The 21,665-nt window shown below is 40.3% G+C and overlaps 1 protein-coding gene across 6 annotated transcripts in view; it reads right to left on the reverse strand.

Moving 5' to 3' along the window:
• Positions 1 to 21,665, reverse strand: part of ANKS1B (ankyrin repeat and sterile alpha motif domain containing 1B) — a 1,246,961-nt gene that overhangs the window by 1,201,039 nt on the left and 24,257 nt on the right. The window lies entirely within an intron of this gene.

The following is a 21,665-nucleotide window of genomic DNA, read 5'->3' on the forward strand; positions in this document are numbered from 1 at the left end:
CCAGGAGCTGGAGACAGGAAAAATAAAATAAGCTGTAGTCCACCTCAGAGTTGAGAGTCAATCTGTCATCTCAATAAGAAAAACTGATTGAAAACTGATCTTCTAGCTAAGATAAGGAAAGGCATCATAGAGGAAGGAGCATTTAAGTCGAATTTTAACAGACAGTTTGAAAATGTAGAATATGGTAGACTTTATTTCAGCCCTTTCAGAATAATACAATAAATGAAGAAAGGGAGAAGCCAATGCCTCTCTTAAGTTTTGAGAACAGGAAACTAAGAGGATGGCATCACCATGCAGAGATTGGAAGAATAAAACAGAAGAAGGTGGACAGGGAGGAGGGTATGGACAGATTCTGACACATTGGCTTTGTGTGGAATATGCACGTGAAAATGTTCCTGAATTAGTTGCAAATTCAGAACTGGAGGACAGAGCACAGATTAGGGCTTATGATTTGAAAGGCATCTAGCATAAATATGAGAGCTGAAGCTGAGAGGAGACAAGGTAAAAAAGGGTGAAACATGTAGATCCTTGGAGATGATCCATATTTAACGAGATGAGAGAAGGCAAAGGGAAGAATTAAGGGTTTACATTCCAGCTGGGAAAGACAGACAATAAACAAAGACAAAGATATGAAATGATTTCTGTTAGAGGTAAGTGATGTGAAGGTGATATGCTAAGGGGACTGGAGGGGAAACATTCCAGGTAAGGTAGTAAACGCCATTCTGAGGTGATGACATTTAACCTGGGAAGAAAGTGATGAAATAGAGTGGAGCTGAGGAAGAGTATGCCAAAGGAAATACCAGGTGCAAAGGCCCTGAAGTAGGAACAAGCTTGGCGTGTTTGTAAAACCAGAAAGAAAAAAAAAGCCAATGTGGCTACAGCAAAGTGGACAAAAACAAAAGTAGTATGAGATTAAGGGCTAGAATTAGAAAATCTCAGACACCAAATTAAGCTGGATATATTTCATTGTTTAAAAGCGATTGTCTCACAATATCATGAGGCAGGTCTGCGAGGCAAGTCCTCAGGGATGCCCACAGATATTTCTCATAAATTAGGTGACTCTGGTGGAGGTCATGGGCACTTAATCCAGAACACCAAGGCAGCAAGGCAAAGCAGCTGCGAGACTGTTGGTGACGTGGAACACAGACTGTCTGAGCAGAAAGTTCTCTAGCTCAATTTCCCCTGTTGCAGGAAGAAACGAAGCCCAGAAAGAAAACAGGCCTGGGAGGAGAGAGAGTAGACATCATAACTGATGGTCACCAATACGTGGTTCTCCTCTAGTTCTGCCTACACAAGAATGATAATGTGTCACTTTGGGACCAAAGCATTTAATTGCTGGTGTTTGGCTCCCCAAACCTGCCATGGCAATCACTTGTTACCATGGAGGTGTTATAGACAGGTACAGTATAGAATGCAGAGCCAATACCTGGAAGGAGGCTGCCATGGAGAATCCCCCAAATCCACTCTAGTGGTGTTAACTCACTGAGAAATTGGAAATTGTTTGTTATGGAAGGATAACCTGACCTGTAATGACTAATACAGGATATAGACAGAGTTTTTAAAAAGACCATAAAGAGTAGACATTCTTGCGCTGAGTGGGGAAAGGAGGAGGAGAGAATATGAGATATTACTCAATGTGTCTGACAGCATGCATTTTTTGCCCCAATTCTCCATTCTTGGCTAGATCAGTGACCTTTATCAGATATGTAAGCCTTGCACAAAATACCATAGACTGGGTGGCTTATTAAACAGAAATTTATTTTCTCACATTTCTGGAGGCTGGAAATCCGAGATCAGGGTGCCAGCACGGTAGAGTTCTGGCTTGCAGATGGCCACCTTCTCGCTGTGTCCTCACATGACAAAGAGAGAAAGAGAGCAAGCTCTCTGGTGTCACTTCCTATAAAAGCTCTAAGCCCATCATGAGGGCCCTACCCTCATGACCTCATCTAAACCTAACTGTATTTCAAAGGCCCCATCCCCAAATACTATCATATTGGGGGTCAGGGCTTCAATATATGAAATTCTGGGCAAGGGATATGATTCCATCTATATCTGAGTGTTTTCTCCCACTCCTTGGTTTACACTTGGGCCATGTGACTTGCTTGGCTAACAGAATGAGCTGGAATTGACAGTATATGCCAGTTCCAAAGCCAAGCCTTAAAGAGCCCTTACATGTTAACAGTTTCCCCCTTGCACCTCTGCTATGGGCATGAGAAGAACATGGCATGGCTAGACCATTCCACAAAGGAGGACAGAAATACATGGAGTACTACCACCACCACAAACACATATTGCAACAATCTGCAACACGCAGAACCACAACCCACCAAGCCTACAGCAGTGCCACCTTGCTGAGCCCCACCAAGATCAGCAGATACATAAATGACAAATGATTATGTTTTTAAGACAGCAAGTTTGTGGTGGTTTGTTAGGAAGCACTACTGGGGCAGTAGGTAATTGATCTATATAATGACTACAGGGAAGGAGGACATGTGGCTCTTTAGGAAGAGTCTTATGCTAACAAAGCTGCCTAGGAAAATTAAGTTGTACTGCTCCAAAGACTCTCTTCAAATCCTGTTTTCTTATTTACCTTTGCTGGTTCCCTGAAATAGGTCCTAAATTCAACTCTGATACTGGTCAGCAAGGTTTGTGAAGAAGACAAAAGGAGTGGGGAGGGGGATACAGAATCATAAAGTAATACAAAAAAAAAAAAACAGAAAAGAAAATTTCAGGGGAGAAAAATCAAGTGCAATACAAAACACCAAAGGAAATGAGATCTGAGGTCTCTAAGTTTACTAAGAAGGCTAGTCATGATGAAGCCATTTTTGGACACCAGGGAGACAGAGGCATGGGAGTTCAGGAAAAAACAAGTGGCAAGAAAATTGAGACAGTGAGTTTAAATCATTGAGTTTAGAAACGTAACAATGAAAAGAATAAAAAATAGAGCAACAACTAGTGGAGCAGGAAATAGAATTCATTTCCTAATACAGAAGACCAATGCTATATTAGTTTTCTGTTGCCACATAACAAATTATTACAAACTTATTATCTCACAGTTTTGTAGGTCAGAAGTCTGGGTGAGCTTAGCTGGGTTCTCTGCTTCAAGTCTCACAAAACCAACATCAATGTGTCAACCAAACTGGGCTCTTATCTGGAAGTTCTAGAGAATAAGACCTCCGGGCATATTCAGGTGGTTGGCAGAATTCAGTTCCATACAGCAAATAGGACTGAAGTCCCCATTTCCTTGCTGGCTATTGGCTGGAGGTTGCTCTCAACTCCGAGACGCTGTTCTCCGGCCCCTGCATGTGCTCATCCCCATCTTCAAAGTCAGCAATGGTGCACTGGACCTTTATCATATTTTGAATGTCCCTGACTTCTTCTAACAGCAGCTAGAAAAAAATCTGTTCAAAGGGCCCATGTGACTGTATTAGACCCAGATAACCTCCCTACCTTAAGGTCAACTGATTAGGAACCTCAATTATATCTCAAAACCCTTGTGCTGTGTAACCTAACATAATTATGGAAGTAACAGCCATCATATTTACAGTCCTAGAATTATGGCAGAAATCTTAGAGGGTCATCTTAGGATTCTGCCTAACACATGTACACATTTAAAGTTGAAAAAGATCCAAAAGCGAAAAGACCTTGAAGAAGATTTTAAATAGAACCTTGTATTGCACAAATTACCTATAAATAGGAAGGAAAGAAATCAAGGAAAAAGTATGCCATCCTGGCCATAGCAAAAAAAGAAGGATGCCTTTTATTGGAGATTTGAAGAAAGAATTTTTAAAAAAAAGAAAGAAAAAAGGCAGAGGCAAAAGACACCTTTTATGCCAACTATTTACTTTGCCAAAATTAGTATCATTTTAATTTAGATACAAAGAAACATATTCTAGGTTCTTTGAAAAAGTTCCTCCAGATGGTTACATCTCCCTGGAGTGACAGCACCTAGCGTAGCCTTGCACATATTGGGAATTCAATTAAACACTGCTGACCATCTGATTGAGAATTCAGAGTCTGGAGTAGCTGACTCAATATAAACATATGGCTTAGTTCCCATCAAAGGAAAAATCAAGTCACTCTATTCTCCTCCCCAACATCGCACCTCCTTTGCAATGTAGGAGAAAACAGACATGAACTAATAAAAATAGACGATGTAACAGAGATTAGGAAACAGGCAAACTGGAGAATACAAAATTTCTCTAATTTTACCATAAAATCAGAATGCTTCAGCTAAGGATCAACACTGTAAATATGTCCTTCTTAATTCAATTGAATTCAATCAGATCAATACTTTCTGATCATGGCTTCAGGATATTTAAGATGGGGGAAGACACAATCTGAGCCCAGCTGCTAAGGGTTGGGGGATAGGAGAAGTACACAAATGACTACAATGTGAGGTTGAGCTATATTAATTGTGGGAAGCCAAATGAAGATAAGAAAACAAATTAAACCACTTTTAACCCTCTTAAGAGCCATATGAAATATTTATACATGAGAAAAAGCCTCAGGCAGATCAAAAATTTTTTTCAAGGTCATATACCAAGTATATTGTAGGGTACAGATTCAAATTCAAGACTGACTCCAAACTCAATCTCTCCCAAAGAAAGGGCAAATCACCTCTGGTTGGCTAGCTGGATGGGAATTTGGAGGCTGGTGGAGAGAAACCAGGAACAGTTTCTTAGAGAAGCACTTATTTCAGGTAAAACTTGGAAAGATATACACAGTTTTGAAAAGCTGAGATGGCACAGAAGGAGAACATTTCCAGGAGGAACAGCAAAAAGCACAGAAGCAAGAAATCAGGATCAACATTTGGAGAACGGTGAGTAGGTCAAGTAAACACCATAGCACGAATAAAGATACATTGGATGCACATTCTGGAAGCCAAATATTGGAGTTAATAAGTTACTGCAATAGTTCAGGGAAGAGCCTAAACTAGCATCTCAGGCATGAAAAAGGAGAAAAGGAGAAGAGGGCACGAATGTGAGGAGTCAGATGGAAGATTACTCTCTATATTTACGTTACAGTCAACAACAACAAAAAAAGACAGCCAAGTCCAAAAACTAAGCTTGGATTCAAAATAAAAAAGTCATCCCTCTACCACCCTCTTTTGCCCTGTAGTATAGAGGTTAGCAAACTATGGCCCACAGGGCAAATTCAACCCACCATCTGTCTCTGTGAATAAAATTCTACTGGAACACAGCCATGCCCACTCATTTACGGACTGTTAATGGCTGCTTTCACCCTATAATAGCAAAGACTATGTATGTGGTCCACAAGACCTAAAATACATACTTTCTAGTGCTTTACAGAAAAAAAAAATTGTCAACGCTTGCTCTAGTCCCATACTCCACAAGCCACTATTCCAATTCTCTCTCTCTCTCTCTCTCTCTCATTTGCTTGTTTGTGACAGGGTCTCACTCTGTAACCCAGACTAGAGTGCAGTAGCACGATCACAGCTCACTGCAGGCTGAAGCAATTCTCTCACCTCAGCCTCCCAAATAGCTGGGATTACAGATGCACGCCACCGTGCTTGGCTATTTTTTTTTTTTTTTTTTTTTTAAGCAGAGACGAGCTCTCTCTGTGTTGCCCAGGCTTGTCTCAAACTCCTGGGCTCAAACAATCACCTGCCTAGGACTCCCAAACTGCTGAGATTACAGGCGTGAGCCACTTCACCCGGCCTGTTCCAATCCTTGTAGTAGTTTGTTCTCATCTAAATATTAAGTTTCTTTGGATATTTCCTGACTGACAAATTCTCAAGTCTATCGTTTGAATTCCTATTATACAGTAACTGAGACTTTGGCTCGCTTGCACCATCAGCCTTCCTCCCCTCCTCCCCCCTCTCCTTCCCCACCACACATACTCTCCTTTCCCTGTATAAATATATATTTATACTCATAGTGTTTGCAACATTATTATGGCTACAAAAATATTCTTCATTACTGAGCCAGATAATGTAATATGATTGTTTGTTTCCATGCTTACAAAAATGATGTTTTCTGAAGTTAATAGTTATTTGTTTCATTTGCTTAGTTTTTCATTTACCTATCACTATTTTTTTGAGTCCAACACATTTGTTCTGTTCATTTTTTTCCAAACATTCAAACCCACCAAATACTTCGTTTTTATTTGTTCCCCTCAAAACCACCCCCCCAATAACCCTCCATCCTTTTTCTCTAATCTGAGTGGTTGCTCTCAAGGTCTAGTGAACAGCTGCTTTCCTGGAACTTCTCTCTGCCCTGCCATATTGAGTCTGTTCTCCTGAATCCTATGTCTTTCTCTTTATTGATTTTCTCCCTTGTTTTATGGAAGTTCATCCTCAAGAAGCTTTCTATGAAATCACACATAAGATATAAATTGTTAAATCCTTCCAGGACTTAGAATTTCTTCATTCTGTCCTCATATCTAATTGATACTTTCAGCTGGATAGAGAAATCTAAACTGAAAAGGATTTCCCCCACAGAATTTTGAAAGCATTGCACCACTGTCCTCTACCACCCAGTGTTGCCATAAGAGTTTGATGCCATTCTGATTTCCATTCATCTCTACGTGACTTGTGTTTATGCTTTGTTTCATTTTATACTCCCTCCACAAAGCTTTTAGGACCTTATTTCAATCTATGATGTTCTTACATTTCAGAATGATATGGCTGGTATTCTTTTCTCATTTATTGTGCTGGATACTTGGGCAGCCTTTTCAGTCTAGAGACTTATACCCACCAGTACTAGGAAATTTTCTTGTAATATTTCTTTGATAGCTTCCTTCCTTTTTCTTGTCCTCTATTTGTATCAGGTGTCCTGTAGCTGTAATAAGGCTTCATAATAAACCATCCTAAAACTCAGAGGCATAAAACAATAGCCATTCATAATTGTTCTAGGATCTACCAGTCAGTCAGGCAGTTCTGCTGATCTTGGTTGGATTTGACTAGGGAGTTCTTTCTGGTGCTGACTAGACCTCACACAGATATCTGGGGTAGGCTGGCTGTTAGCTGAATTTAAATGGTATTTGGAGCTAGTGCAGTGGCTCATACCTATAATCTCAGCACTCCAGGAGGCTGAAGCAGGAGGATCACTTGAGGCCAGGAGCTCGAGATCAGCCTTGGCAACATAGCAAGACCTTGCTTCTACCAAAAAATAAAAAATTAAAATTAGCCAGGCACAATGGCCCATGCCTGTAGTCCCAACTATACTCAGGAGGCTGAGCCAGAAGATCACTTGAGCCCAGGAGTTGGAGGTTACAATAAGCTGTGATCCTGCCACTGCACTCTAGCCAAGGAGACAGCGAGACTCTTTAATTAATTAATTAATGGTATTAGGTAGGACAGGGACCTGTTTCATGAGTCTCATCCGCAAGCATGTTTTCATGATAATCACAGAGGTTTCACACATTGAATACATGTATCAAAATATCACACTTTAGCCAATAATGGATGCACTTTAAAAAAAGAAAAAAGTATCACCCATAAATATGTACAAGTATATGTCAGTTAAAATAACAATAGAAGAAAAAATGCGCTTTTTAAGCCTCTGTTGTATCAAGTTTTCTATAACAAAATTGATCAAATTGCATCACATAACCAAGTCCAGAGTCAGTATGGTGGGCACTGGCAAAAGGCTTGGATACATGAATTCATGCATGGAACCCCTATTGGTCAGATCTTAGACATGCTGAATTGCTCCTCTAGTTTTCTTTTCTATGTTCCATCTCTTAGGTTTGTTTTTTTCTTTGTTGCTGCTGTTGTTGTTGATGATCTGCTTTCTATGAGATTTCTTCAATGTTATCCTCAAACTTCTAAAATTTTTTGTTAGTTCATAATAAATTTTAAATTTCCAAACTACTTTCTTGTTATCTAATTTTACCTTTTTCATAGCATCTGTTCTTGTTTTAAAAGTACAATATCTTCTCTTATTACTCTAATGAAATTAATAAGAGTTTTTGGAAGTATTCTTCTTGAATTGCCTCTGCTTCCCTCAGGGGGTGAAGGGAAGTTTCACCCAACTTCCCACAGCAGAGAAAGGTATCTGGGTGATCTAAAGGCTCTTGTACTTTCAACCAAGATCCATGTTCTGCTCTGTGTTTTACTCCCAGTTTTTGTGGTGCTGGGAGTTTCCAAATGTGAGTCTCTAAAGGGTTTGCATCTCATCAGTGTCTTTTCTATAGAGACTTCAGAAAATTAAAGGTAACTCTCTGCAGGTAGTATTCTTCCTTTATTTTTCATCTTCCAAAATTTTGTTAAGATCTCTCTTCTGCTATCCCAATTTCTTTATCCTTATAAGTTAATACCTTTTAAAGTCTTCTACTGCCATTTCAGCGAGATTTGAGGAAGGAAAGAAGAGGAGTTTACATGGTCTGTAGAAGCTCTCTCCATTTGATTTTGGACACAGTGAATTCCAAGTAACACCACAGTAATAAAGCAGATATCCAATGATTGAAAACACAGGTGAAGCTCAAGATAAAGGTCAGAATTAGAGATGTAAATTGGAGAACTGCTTATACAGAAATGGTTTCTACAACTATCAAAGGAAATAAACAAAATACAAAAATAAAGACAAAATATCCAATGATACAATATTTAGAAATGCCTAAGCTAGGAAAAAGAAACTATCAAGGAGCTCAAAGAAGGAGGAATGATAAAAATAGAAGGGTAAGTGGGCTAGTACTAAGTCACAAAGGTAAAGACAGTCAATGATATCAAATGCCGCTGAGAAACACAGGAAGATGAGGATGTGGAGGACATACCATTTGGTGATTAGGAAGATGATGGTGAATTTTAAGAGAGTTGTTTCAATAGCATATGAGTACAAAAGATAAAGAAGTAGATAGTAAAGCATAATGTATTGGTGGTTCTTTTTTCCCAAATAATCTGGTGACAAGTGGAAGACAAAAAGCCTGAGATAAGTGAGAGGAGGATTTGAACAAACATGAAAGTCAAGAAAAGTTTTTGTGTTTTTTTGGTTTGTTAAGGAAAAAACAAAAAAACAAAAAAAAAAAACCTTAGCAAGAGTACAAAAGGAAAGATCTGAGGAAAGAATGTAAATGCAAAGACGAGGAAAACCAAAGGATAATAAATGACTCGAGGAGAAATGTAGAATATGCACTCATGAGCACACATGCAGGGGTTCATCTTAGAAAAGGGGAGGGCATTCTTACTGCAAGGCAGATACTCAGGGAAAGAGAAAGAATAAAAGCAGAGATAGAGAGAGACACCAGAAAAAATTCTGAAAACCTCATGCCCAAATGTCCTCCAGCTCAGTTAAATAAGAAACCAAGTTATCTGCTGAGAGCAAGAATGAAATTTATAGATAGTGAAAAAGGTTTGGAACAGCTGGTCTGGTAAATGTAATAGGGGGTTTGTGGGGGGAGGGGGTATTTATTAATTTACTTAAGAAATAGCGGCAGCAAGAAAAGTCTAGATAAAGCTACCATAAGTTTGGGGAGACTATAAATAAAATACAGATTTAGAAACAGCAAAATTTCTGTTTTTCACAATAGTAGCTGTAATACTGAGAGTTGCTCAGTTGGGTATGAGGCAGGTAATGTCAAGTGATCAGAATAAAATATGCAAAAATCAACAAAATCTGAATTTTTCAAAAGGACTTCCTTTTGTATTTTACTTTTTAAGAAGAAATAAGAAAAAGAAAACGAATAAATCTTCAATCCAGTTCTTTCAACATTTATTCCTTGCTAATTTCTGCCTAATAAAGTGTTAATCCCAAGCTAATTAAGCCTTCTTAACTGACCTTCAAAGTTCTCCTCAACTATGCCTAACTATATCAACTCCAATCTCCTTTCTCCAAACACTATTTCTCCACTACAATCTAAAATAGTTGCATTTCCATGCATAGTAGTTCACATTTGCAAATACAAAGGCTGCTGAATCTTAGAATTTATTTCATCTCTATCAATGACCAATTGTTCACAATTAGGTTACTTTTGGTCCTGATTCCTTTTGGAATTTATATGGAAAGATGTAACATTTACAGAGCCATTCATTATCACTGTTGCCTTCACCCTTTCTTTAGCTAACAGCAGCCACTTGATTCATTTACCTCTAAAGCATTGCTTCTCAACCAGAAGCAATTTTGCCTCCCAGAGAACACTTAGCAATGTCTAGAGATGATTTTTGGCATCCAGTGTGTACAGGCCAGGGATGCTGCAATCCTACAATGCAAAGGACAACCCCACCCCATCCCCAACAAAAAAAAATATCTGGTCCAAATGTCAATAGTACCAAGGTTGGGAAATCATGCTCAAAAGCTACCTCACTCACATTCTAAGACCTATAAACAGGTCAACAATGAAATAAAACCTGCCTTTGGCTCAAGCTCATTCTCTCCTCTGCTCCTGATCTCCTGCATTCCCAGGCCCTTTGTCTGCCTTGACCATTGAGACTTTGATTGCCTTCTTCCCAGCAAGGCTATGATATCCTGATTCTCAGATCCTTAGCTCCCTCGGGTCATCTGACACCTAAGATGCAGTTGCCCCTGTGCTGTTCCAAAACTCCCCAGGCTTGTTTCTCACTGGGGGGTCTTTAATCCTTGTTTTCTGGACTTGAGTCTTTGCACAGTCTGGCCTCTAACATAATCCGACTAATCTTAATCACCTATTTCTCCCTACACCCCAGGGTGACAATATGGTTTGACAGTGCACATCAGAGCAGCCTTTAAAAGGCCTTCTCCTGTCTAACTTTGGAGTCTCAGCATTCCATCTCTTCTTCCTGCAGTCACCTAAGGGGCTGTTACCTATCTCCAGAACAACAGTTTACATGTGTTAAGACCTCATTATATGGTTGCTGGAGGAAAACATGAACCAATAACTTGCAGGCTTGAGTTACAAAGAACATACATTTAAACTGACTGAATTCTGGATCTAACAGTTCTTTCATTCAGTTACCAAAATATTTATTGAAGCACAGTACCAGGCATGTGGGGGTGGGTGGCTTAAAAAAAGTATCCATAAATAGCTCACAGCTTAGTATATAAAATCAGATATGTAAATAAGTAATCTGTAATTAGACTAATTACAGTCAGATTATTCCCACTTTATAATATCTAAAAAAAATGTAAAACAAATAAAATCCTTCCTCAGAATTGACAGAACTAATGGTCTTAAAATAAAAGTACATGGGATGAGGCTGGGTGCCATGGCTCATGCCTGTAATCTCAGCACTTTGGGAGGCCGAGGCAGGTAGGTGGATTCCCTGAGGTCAGGAGTTCAAGACCAGTCTGGCCAACATGGTGAAACCCTGTCTCTACTAAAAATAAAAAAATTGGCCAGGCGTGGTGGTGGGTGCCTGTAATCCTAGATACTCAGGAGGCTAAGGCAGGAGAATTACTTGAACCTGGGAGGCAGAGGTTGCAGTGAGCTGAGATCATGCCATTGCACTCCAGCCTGAGTGACAGAGGGAGACTCCGTCTCAAAAAAAAAAAAAAAAGCACATGGATAAATAAATGAGCAAATGAACAAGCAGATGGATAAATGAGAAACCAAATATCAAACAAGTGAATTTTTTCTGGGGGTCTCAGGCAAGGTGGTACATCATGTAAATGAGAGCCTCATTATTCTACTACACCTCCTTTCTTTTCATCTTCCTTAAATGTCATTCTCACTATAAATGCTCATTGGTTTAGCATATATAACAAATTAATCTGGGTGGTAGAATAATGCTACAACACAATCCATGCTGAAAAATCTTCGCTTCTCAGTTTTGCAGATAATGAAGCCTCTAAACAGATGCAGCCCACCAGTATGTAGACAGACCAGGACTGATGCTAGGCCAAAAGACACCATGTAGCCTCTCCAGATGTTTACAGCCAGTGTGCATCTGACTGGTCAGTGCTTGTGCCTCATCAGTGGTTAAGTTGTTTTAATGTCACCCTTGATTGGTACATTCTCTCAATTTTAGAGCAGCAGGCACAGTTCCTAAGAAAAGACTTCATAACTATATTACGTTCATTCTCCCTTTAAAAGTATAAAAATTCCAATTACCAATTGACGTAGCAGAAAGTATCCACCTGGTTAGACTGACTTTGCATCTGCATAATACCTTGTTAATCCATCATAATGATTTATTCATATTGCTGCTGCACTGAGATATCAGATGCTACAACTACGATTATCACCATTCCTCATAAAGTGGAGTTTTACAGAGCTGGCTTTGAACCCAAGCTCTATCAGGTACTGTCTACGTGATGTTCAACCTCTTCTAGGCTGAAGTACCTGAGACTTTAACCAAATGCAGTTGAGGAAAATAACATTTACCTTAGAGGTTTGTTGTGAGCATTGATAAGGAGATGATATATCTATACAGACTAGAATATACTAGGTGCTTAATGAATCCTAGCTTCTCCTTTTAGCCAAATCTGATACAAACATATTGATCAAGCTCTTTCCCTTCCTTCCTCTCACCATGTGATGCCTGCTCCCCTTCATCTTCCACCACAACTTTTTCTTCTCTTTTTGCTTAATTTTCTTTAACTCCCTCCACCTGATCAGCAATTTACTTTTTCATTTATCGAAAGTTACTAAGAGCACAAGCTTACCACTGCCTCTCCCAAAATATCTCCTACAAATCTCTGGAATCCATAGTGAAAAGTAGAAACTATGATTCCAAATTTGCCTTTACCCTAAACACATTGTTTTGCCTTTGTTTTAAAGTGGCTTTTCCCTCCTCATCTCTGATAATTTTCCAGCATTAAGAGCATTGGCTTTTGAGTCAAGCAATCTTGGATTCCAAATCCAATTCTGTTGCTTATGTAGTCGAATTACTTACCTGGTTGACTTATTAAATTTCTGTGGCTCTCACTGTCCTAAAAACTAGAACATGTATGGCAGTGGGCGCAATGCCTAGCACATAATAGGTGCTCAAATATGTCATATTTAATTGTTCTCAGCAGTGGCATTGCTAACCAAAACTACCTTCTCAGTCAACAATTAGTCTCAAAGATACAATCCAAATCATGTCCCATTAGCATATGCCCTGTTCTGTATTTATTCACTCAACTAATCATCTCCTGAATGCTGTATATGTTCTAGGCATAAAATAAAAACATTTGTACAGCACTTTCAAAGATAACTAAACCAAAGTTTCAGACTTAAAGGAACTCAGTGTCTAGTCGGAAGGCAAACATGTAAACAAATAATTACACGGCAGTATACTAAGTGCTAAAAATAGATGCATGTACAAGGTGCCAGGGAAGCACCGTAAAGACAGATCAGGCAAAGCTTCCTTGAAATGATGATTATGCCAGAGTTGAGTCTGGGAGGATGAGCAGGGCTTCACTGAGCACACAAGGGAAAGATGGACATTCTGGGAGAGACGGGGGCAGGCAACAGTGGAAAGTCCATGATGCCTGCTGAAAACACCAAGTACAGGAATTGAGTCAGGTTGGAGAGTGCTGCTACAAAGAAGAACTGGTGAAAAAATGGGGCAGGTAGGAGGGAGCCAAACCACAAAAGGCCTCAAGTGATGTGCCAAAGAGTGTGGACTTTATTCATTAAGCAATGGCAAGCCATTGATGTTTTTTTGTTTTGGGGGGGTTTTTTTGAGACAGGGTCTCACTTTGTCACCCAGGCTGGAGTGCAGTGGCACGATCTCAGCTCACTGCAGCCTCAACCTTCTGGGCTCAAGTGATCCTCCCACCTCAGCCCCTCAAGTAGCTGGGACTACGGGCATGCACCACCATGCCCAGCTAATTTTTTTGTATTGTTAGCAGAGATGGGGTTTCGCCATGTTGGCCAGGCTCGTCTCTAACTCTTGAGCTCAAACAATCCACCCACCTCAGCCTACCAAAGTGCTAGGATTACAGATGTAAGCCACTGTGCCCAGCCTCTATTGTTATATTTCTAAGTCAAAGAATAACATGTTTATAATGGCAGAGGGGGAATCGGGTTGGAAGGACTGTTATTGGAAGTGGTGATACTGAATGGACAGAAGTAGTAAGGAAAAACGTCAGGCATGGCTCTAGAGTTTCTAGTTTAAATGATGCACCATAATTCCTAACACAAACGATGCAAGTAACAGAGCAGAACTCTGGGTACAGATAATGAATGTTTTGCATTTCATACCTCCATTGAGGAGGAGATGTTCAATAGGACACCGGAGACAACATGTCTAGCGTGCAGGAGAGAGAAATGAATTACAGATACAGGTTTACAGTAGATTTTGGAGAATAATAATTTTTTAAAACCAAAGAACATGCCTTTTTTTTTTTCTTTTTTTGAGATGGAGTCTCATTCTGTTGCCCAGGCTGGAGTGCAGTGGCGTGGCGCGATCTTGGCTCACTGCAATCTCTGCCTCCTGGGTTCAAGCGATTCTCCTGCCTCAGGCTCCTGAGTAGCTGGGACTACAGGTGCGGGCCACCACACCCAGCTAATTTTTATTTTTTTGTATTTTTAGTAGAGACGGAGTTTCACCATGTTAGCCAGGATGGTCTCGATCTCCTGACCTCATGATCCACCCACCTCAGCCTCCCAAAGTGATGGGATTACAGGCGTGGGCCACCATGCCTGGCCAAGAACATGCTTTTTAAAAGAAATATAATTCATTTAGACTTCTCTCCCAACTTCAAGTGAAAAGATTACAAATTAAAAACCTTAAAACTACTATCTATTGCATATACATCAAAATCTAACATTAAAAAATATGGAAAGATGCCAACATATTTAATGAAAACAAAAAACTCTAACAAAGATAACTATTGTATATTTATTTGTCTATTACTTTGCTTAAGCAGTCTGCTTGCTGATATAAGGACATTTTCCTTACCTATAAGAGTAATGTATTTCCAAAATAATGTTTTCATGGCCAAAAAAAAGCATAAAGCTTGCTTCATCTTCTGAATAAACAAATGTGTTTAATTTCCTGAGTAAACATTAGTCATAGTTGACACTGAACAGAGTCCAAATTCAAGGAAGGAGTTAAGAAATTTCTAAAACCCCCAAGAGCAATATACCTCACCCAGAGAATCTAGTGAAGAGCTTATTATAAAGGACTAAAAGTCAATGTCATACCAAAATTTTAAATAACATCATGCATCCCTCTATTTAATAAATTATTTCAAAATCAGGTCACAATTGACAGACACACTATCTTGGGCAGACGGGAGAGAGTAGATAAGCAGGGAAAATTTCCTTTTCTCTACTGAAGCATGTCCACCAACTGTCATATCTGGAAAACAGCCAAAATGAGCACTTTATTTGCAAAAAGAACAGGAGATTTATAATGTGAGCAAAATCTGTGCTATATAAATGCAGAATATAGAGAATTATTTTAAGATTCATATTTCTGTATGTTTAGAAATAATGTTTCAAAGACGTAGATTAAAAGCACAAGTTCATCTATATAAAAAGCTCTAAAAGCCAAAGGTGGCAACGCTTAAATCCCTATAGATAAGCTTTACCCTTTTCTTCTGGGCTGTGACCATCTATGCGAGGTAAGGTTTCCTTATAAACTTCTAAGGCAGATAATCGGGCCTCACAGGTATCTAAATGAATTAGCCACATAAATTACTCTGAGAAAACCACGGCCAAATCATGTCTCTTTCTCTTCACCTTCCTTTCCTTCTGCTCCCTAACCCTCTGTTTTCTCTTTAGTCACAGAGCATTTTCTAGTTTCCTGGCCACGGGATTTACCAGCCAAAGCTGACACAGCTGAGTTGAGGATGGAACGCAGCTGAACTATAAAGGAAGGAAATCAGAGAGAAAAGAGGCAGGGAGTCTGGACATGCTAACTAGAGGGGAAATAAGAAAACCCTGGACTGTGTCTGAATCTGTAGAAACTTGCAACTCTGGATTAATGTCCTCAATTCAGGTGTTGGCCCTTAGTCAACTAAGGGTGTGCGAAAGTTTTCCAAATGGGTTCCTCGCTAATCTAAAATAAATACATATTAAAAATAGTAATAATGGCAGAGTCTGGATAACATTTACAGCCAATAACCAGGGAAAAGGAAGGGCAGGCATTCACTTTGAGTGACTTTACTATGGGAAACTCCCGGACAGTTACGACATTGCTATTAACACCATTGTCACTGTGGATAAGGTGTCCAACTGCATCACACAGTATTTTGGTTCTTTAAAGAAGTGAGGGGCTGGGCATGATGGCTCACACCTGTAATCCCAGCACTTTGAGAGGCCGAGACGGGTGGATCACCTGAGGTCAGGAATTCAAGACCAGCCCAGCCAACATGGTGAAACTCCATCTCTACTAAAAATACCAAAAATTAGCCAGGCGTGGTGACAGACACCTGTAGTCTCAGCTACTCGGGAGGCTGAGGCAGGAGAATCGTTTGAACCCAGGAGGCAGAGGTTGCAGTGAGCCCAGATTGTGCCACTGCACTCCAGCCTGGGCAGCAGAGTGAGACTCCTTCTCAAAAAAACAGAACAAGACAAAACAAAACAAATGAAGTGAGAGAATTTAAACAGAAAGGAAGTGGGAAAGGTAAGGTGAAGAAAGACTTCTGGTTTGAGTGTATTCTCTTAAAAAGTTCACAAAATCGCTGAGGTAATAAACATTTTTCCACATGCCTCTTTTCTGAGATTTTGTCCACTTTCTCCCCCAGCCATGAGGTGGGGCTCAAGGAGACTCAGCAGCCCCTAGTTTATGCTACAAGATCCTATCTCCCTGCCTTCCCCTCATCCTCACTGCCTTGATTCCTGGTCTTTTCAAGGCCTGGCAGTTCAACATTTCCTTGATTCTATGAGAGACTTCTATAGTCATAAATTCCCATTCTCCTTTAAAGAAAAAGCAAGCAAGACCTCCAAGGAAGGATATATTAAACATGGATCTTGTACCCTTTTCTGCAACTCCTTTCATCAGAGGGATGACGATAATACTATAGATTAGATTGCTGAGAAAATAGGTATCTATCCATCCCAAGAGTCAAGAGTTTTGGAGGGATTTTTAAAGGTAATCCAGGAACAAATAGGATAGGTACTCTGCATGTTCCCTTGTTCTGCTGATGAATGTCACGAAATACAAAGTTTAAGAAGCATTTCTATGGACATCCAAGGACACCATAAAAATAGAAAGCCAAGATACAAATACTTTGAAATTCTGTGAAAAGGTCCTACGTTATTAGAGGTATTGATAAGAAAACAAGATGTTAAGAGTAGAAATCACGATCTCTTTAGATCTCTAGATGTTTTCTGGTGTATTAAGTATGACATTTTTTAAATCCAGGCTGGTTTAATTTTTTTTTTTTAATTTTACTTTAAGTTCCAGGATATGTGTGCAGAACGTGCAGGTTTGTTACATAGGTATACATGTGCCATGATGGTTTGCTGCACCTATTGACCCACCCTCTAAGTTCTCTTCCCTCACCCTCCCACCCCTATCAGGCTCTGGTGTGTGTTGTTCCTCTCCCTGTGTCCATGTGTTCTCATTGTTCAACTCCCACTTATAAGTGAGAACATGCAGTGTATGGTTTTCTGTTCCTGTGTTAGTTTGCTGAGGATGATGGCTTCCAGCTTCATCCATGTCCCGCAAAGGACATGATCTCATTCCTATTTTATGGCTGTATAGTATTCCATGGTGCATATGTACCACATCTTCTTTATCCAGTCTATCATTGATGAGCATTTGGGTTGGTTCCATGACTTCGAGATTGTAAATAGTGCTGCAATAAACATACGTGTACATGTGCCTTTATAGAATGATTTATATTCCTTTGGGTATATACCCAGTAATGGTATTGCTGGGTCAAATGGTATTTCTGGTTCTAGATCCTTGATGAATCACCATACTGTCTTCAACAATGACTGAACTAATTTATATGCCCACCAACAGTGTAAAAGCTTCCTATTTCTCCACAGTCTTGCCAGCATCTATTGTCTCTTGACTTTTTAATAATCACCATTCCGACTGGCATGAGATGGTATTTCATTGTGGTTTTGATTTGCATTTCTCTAATGATCAGTGATGTTGAGCTTTTTTACATGTTTTTTGGCCACGTAAATATCTTCTTTTGAGAAGCGTCTGTTCATATCCTTTGCCCACTTTCTGATGGGGTTTTTTTCTTGTAAATTTGTTTAAGTTCCTTGTAAATTCTGGCTATTAGACCTTTGTCAGATGGGTAGATTGCAAAAATTTTCTCCCATTCTGTAGGCTGCCTGTTCACTCCGATGATAGTTTCTTTCATTGTGCAGAAGCTCTTTAGTTTAATTAGATCCCATTTGTCAAGAGTTCTCTTCTTAAGGCAGTAAAACTAAAATTCAGATCATCTTTCCATTGAGTTTGTTTTCCCAAACCTAGGGAAGGAGAGCAGGAACTGGTAATAGTGCCTGCTGTTTATTTTTTCTTAAATGTGGCATGCAAAGCTGAATGATCTTTTAAAGTACAGAATATAACTGCAATGAATTATTTCTGCAATACTTCCAACTATTTTTCCCATTTCTTTGCAAATAATGATAGTATTTTTTTGGCTATAGCAAATGTTTACTAAAGAGCTTCCTGGACGTTTCTTTGCTTAGACTTATTTCTAGGAATTATAGTTTCCTGATAGTAACTTAAAGCTTGGGAAATCCCCAGTACGAATTACTTACTGTCCTGGTTCATTTGAAGCAACAATCATTTTTATAAGACCTATGCAGATGTGCCATATTTTAAAATATACTTGTGTCAACTTCCAGACATATTTTTATGACATTTTAAAAATCATAGTGGGAATATCATATAACAAGAAAAACCTACTTGCTGAAATCCTTATCTCTATCGAATTCTGCAAACTCAACTTCTTCAGTGAATGACAGTTAATATCTCAGTTCTTTTATAACTCTTTTTCGGCATTATCATCATCTTACTAAAATTCTTGAGAATGCACTTTGCTGACAATTATGATAAAGAAAGACCTTCAGCTAAACAGCAAAAAAATATATAAAGATTTTCTGTCTCTCATTTTGGAGGCCTACTACATGTCCACAACAATATACATGAAAAAAAAAAAGCCCATTAAAGAATGCAAAGTGCCGACCAGCCTATCAAATTATCATCATCTCTCCTCCAAAGTGCAAGGAGAAATAGTATCCAGGAGAACTGCCACACAGTGTTCATGCTTTGGTCATAATCTGATGTTACCTAAAATTATTAATTGCCCAATTTTCTTCCAATACAAGGTACAGCCAGTGCTGACTTTGAAAGAGATATTATCATTATCATCACTGTAGATAAAAAGAGGAGTATTATGTTACTCTCCTCCTCTACTTTCTCTTCCACTCCCTATTCCTCTTTTCCTTCCTTCTCATTTCCCTTCTCTTCCTGAAAAATTCAGTTCCTACACTATTAAGTAACACAGAGAAAGGTAGGTATCCACACCAGAGGGAAGATGGAAGGCACAGTGGAATGGTAGGAGGTGTGTCCATATTGGGGGAGGCCTAGTGTGGGGTACCATAGCCTAAGTGAGAGGGCATCCCCTCTGGCATGATATGAGAGGGTTAGAACCCACGCAGGGTAAAGAGGGTGCCCATGTGGTGATGGCAGAGGGGAACACCCCAGCATGGGATATCAGTATCCAAACAGAATGAGAGGGTATCCACATGCAAGGGTGACCTAGTGCAGGGGGATTACAGCCCAAGCAGGATGAAAAGTTTATTCCCGAGCCAAGATGGCCGAATAGGAACAGCTCCGGTCTCCAGCTCCCAGCCCCAGCGACACAGAAGACGGGTGATTTCTGCATTTCTGCTTGAGGTACTGGTTTCATCTCACTAGGGAGTGCCTAACAGCGGGTGCAGGACAGTCGGTGAAGCGCACTGTGCGCCAGCCGAAGCAGGGCGAGGCATTGCCTCACTCGGGAAGCGCAAGGGGTCAGGGAGTTCCCTTTCCTAGTCAAAGAAAGGGGAAACAGACGGCACCTGGAATATCGGGTCAGTCCCACCCTAATACTGCGCTTTTCCAATGGGCCTGGAAAACGGCACACTAGGAGATTGTGTCCCGCGCCTGGCTTGGAGGGTCCTATGCCCACGGAGTCTCGCTGATTGCTAGCACAGCAGTCTGAGATCAAGCTGCAAGGCGGCAGCAAGGCTGGGGGAGGGGCGCCCGCCATTGCCCGGGCTTGCTTAGGTAAACAAAGCAGCCAGGAAGCTCGAACTGGGTGGAGCCCACCACAGCTCAAGGAGGCCTGCCTGCCTCTGTAGGCTCCACCTCTGGGGGCAGGGCACAGACAAACAAAAACTCAGCAAAGAACCTCCACAGACTTAAATGTCCCTGTCTGACTGACAGCTTTGAAGAGAGTAGTGGTTCTCCCAGCACGCAGCTGGAGATCTGAGAACGGACAGACTGCCTCCTAAAGTGGGTCCCTCACCCCTGAGCAGCCTAACTGGGAGGCACCCCCCCAGTAGGGTCAGACTGACACCTCATTCAACCGGGTACTCTTCTGAGACAAAACTTTCAGAGGAACTATCAGACAGCTGAATTTGTGGTCTCACGAAAATCCGCTGTTCTGCAGCCACCGCTGCTGACACCCAGCCAAACAGGGTCTGGAGTGGACCTCTAGTAAACTCCAACAGACCTGCAGCTGAGGGTCCTGTCTGGTAGAAGGAAAACTAACAAACAGAAAGGACTTCAACACCAAAAACCCATCTGTACATCACCATCATCAAAGACAAAAAGTAGATAAAACCACAAAGATGGGGAAAAAACAGAGCAGAAAAACTGGAAAACTCTAAAAAACAGAGCACCTCTCCTCCTCCAAAGGAACGCAGTTCCTCACCAGCAACGGAACAAAGCTGGATGGAGGATGACTTTGATGAGTTGAGAGAAGAAGGCTTCAGACGATCAAACTACTCTGAGCTACGAGAGGAAATTCAAAACAATAGCAAAGAAGTTAAAAACTTTGAAAAAAAATTAGAAGGATGGATAACTAGAATAACCAATGGAGAGAAGGGCTTAAAGGAGCTGATGGAGCTGAAAGCCAAGTTTCGAGAACTACGTGAAAATTGCAGAAGCCTCAGTAGCAGATGCGATCAACTGGAAGAAAGGGTATCGCTGATGGAAGATGAAATGAATGAAATGAAGAGAGAAGGGAAGTTTAGAGAAAAAAGAATAAAAAGAAATGAACAAAGCCTCCAAGAAATTTGGGACTATGTGAAAAGACCAAACCTACGTCTAATTGGTGTACCTGAAAATGATGGGGAGAATGGAACCAAGTTGGAAAACACTCTGCAAGATATTATCCAGGAGAACTTCCCCAATCTAGCAAGGCAGGCCAGCATTCAGATTCAGGAAATACAGAGAACGCCACAAAGATACTCCTCGAGAAGGGCAACTCCAAGACACATAATTGTCAGATTCACCAAAGTTGAAATGAAGGAAAAAATGTTAAGGGCAGCCAGAGAGAAAGGTCGGGTTACCCACAAAGGGAAGCCCATCAGACTAACAGCTGATCTCTCAGCAGAAACTCTACAAGCCAGAAGAGAGTGGGGGCCGATATTCAACATTCTTAAAGAAAAGAATTTTCAACCCAGAATTTCCTATCCCGCCAAACTAAGCTTCATAAGTGAAGGAGAAATAAAATACTTTACAGACAAGCAAACGCTGAGTGATTTTGTCACCACCAGGCCTGCCCTAAAAGAGCTCCTGAAGGAAGCACTAAACATGGAAAGGAACAACCGGTTCCAGCCACTGCAAAAATATGCCAAATTGTAAAGACCATCGAGGCTAGGAAGAAACTATA

The sequence above is a fragment of the Hylobates moloch genome, unplaced genomic scaffold (assembly GCF_009828535.3).
Source record: "Hylobates moloch isolate HMO894 unplaced genomic scaffold, HMol_V3 SCAFFOLD_12, whole genome shotgun sequence".
Lineage (NCBI taxonomy): Eukaryota > Metazoa > Chordata > Mammalia > Primates > Hylobatidae > Hylobates > Hylobates moloch.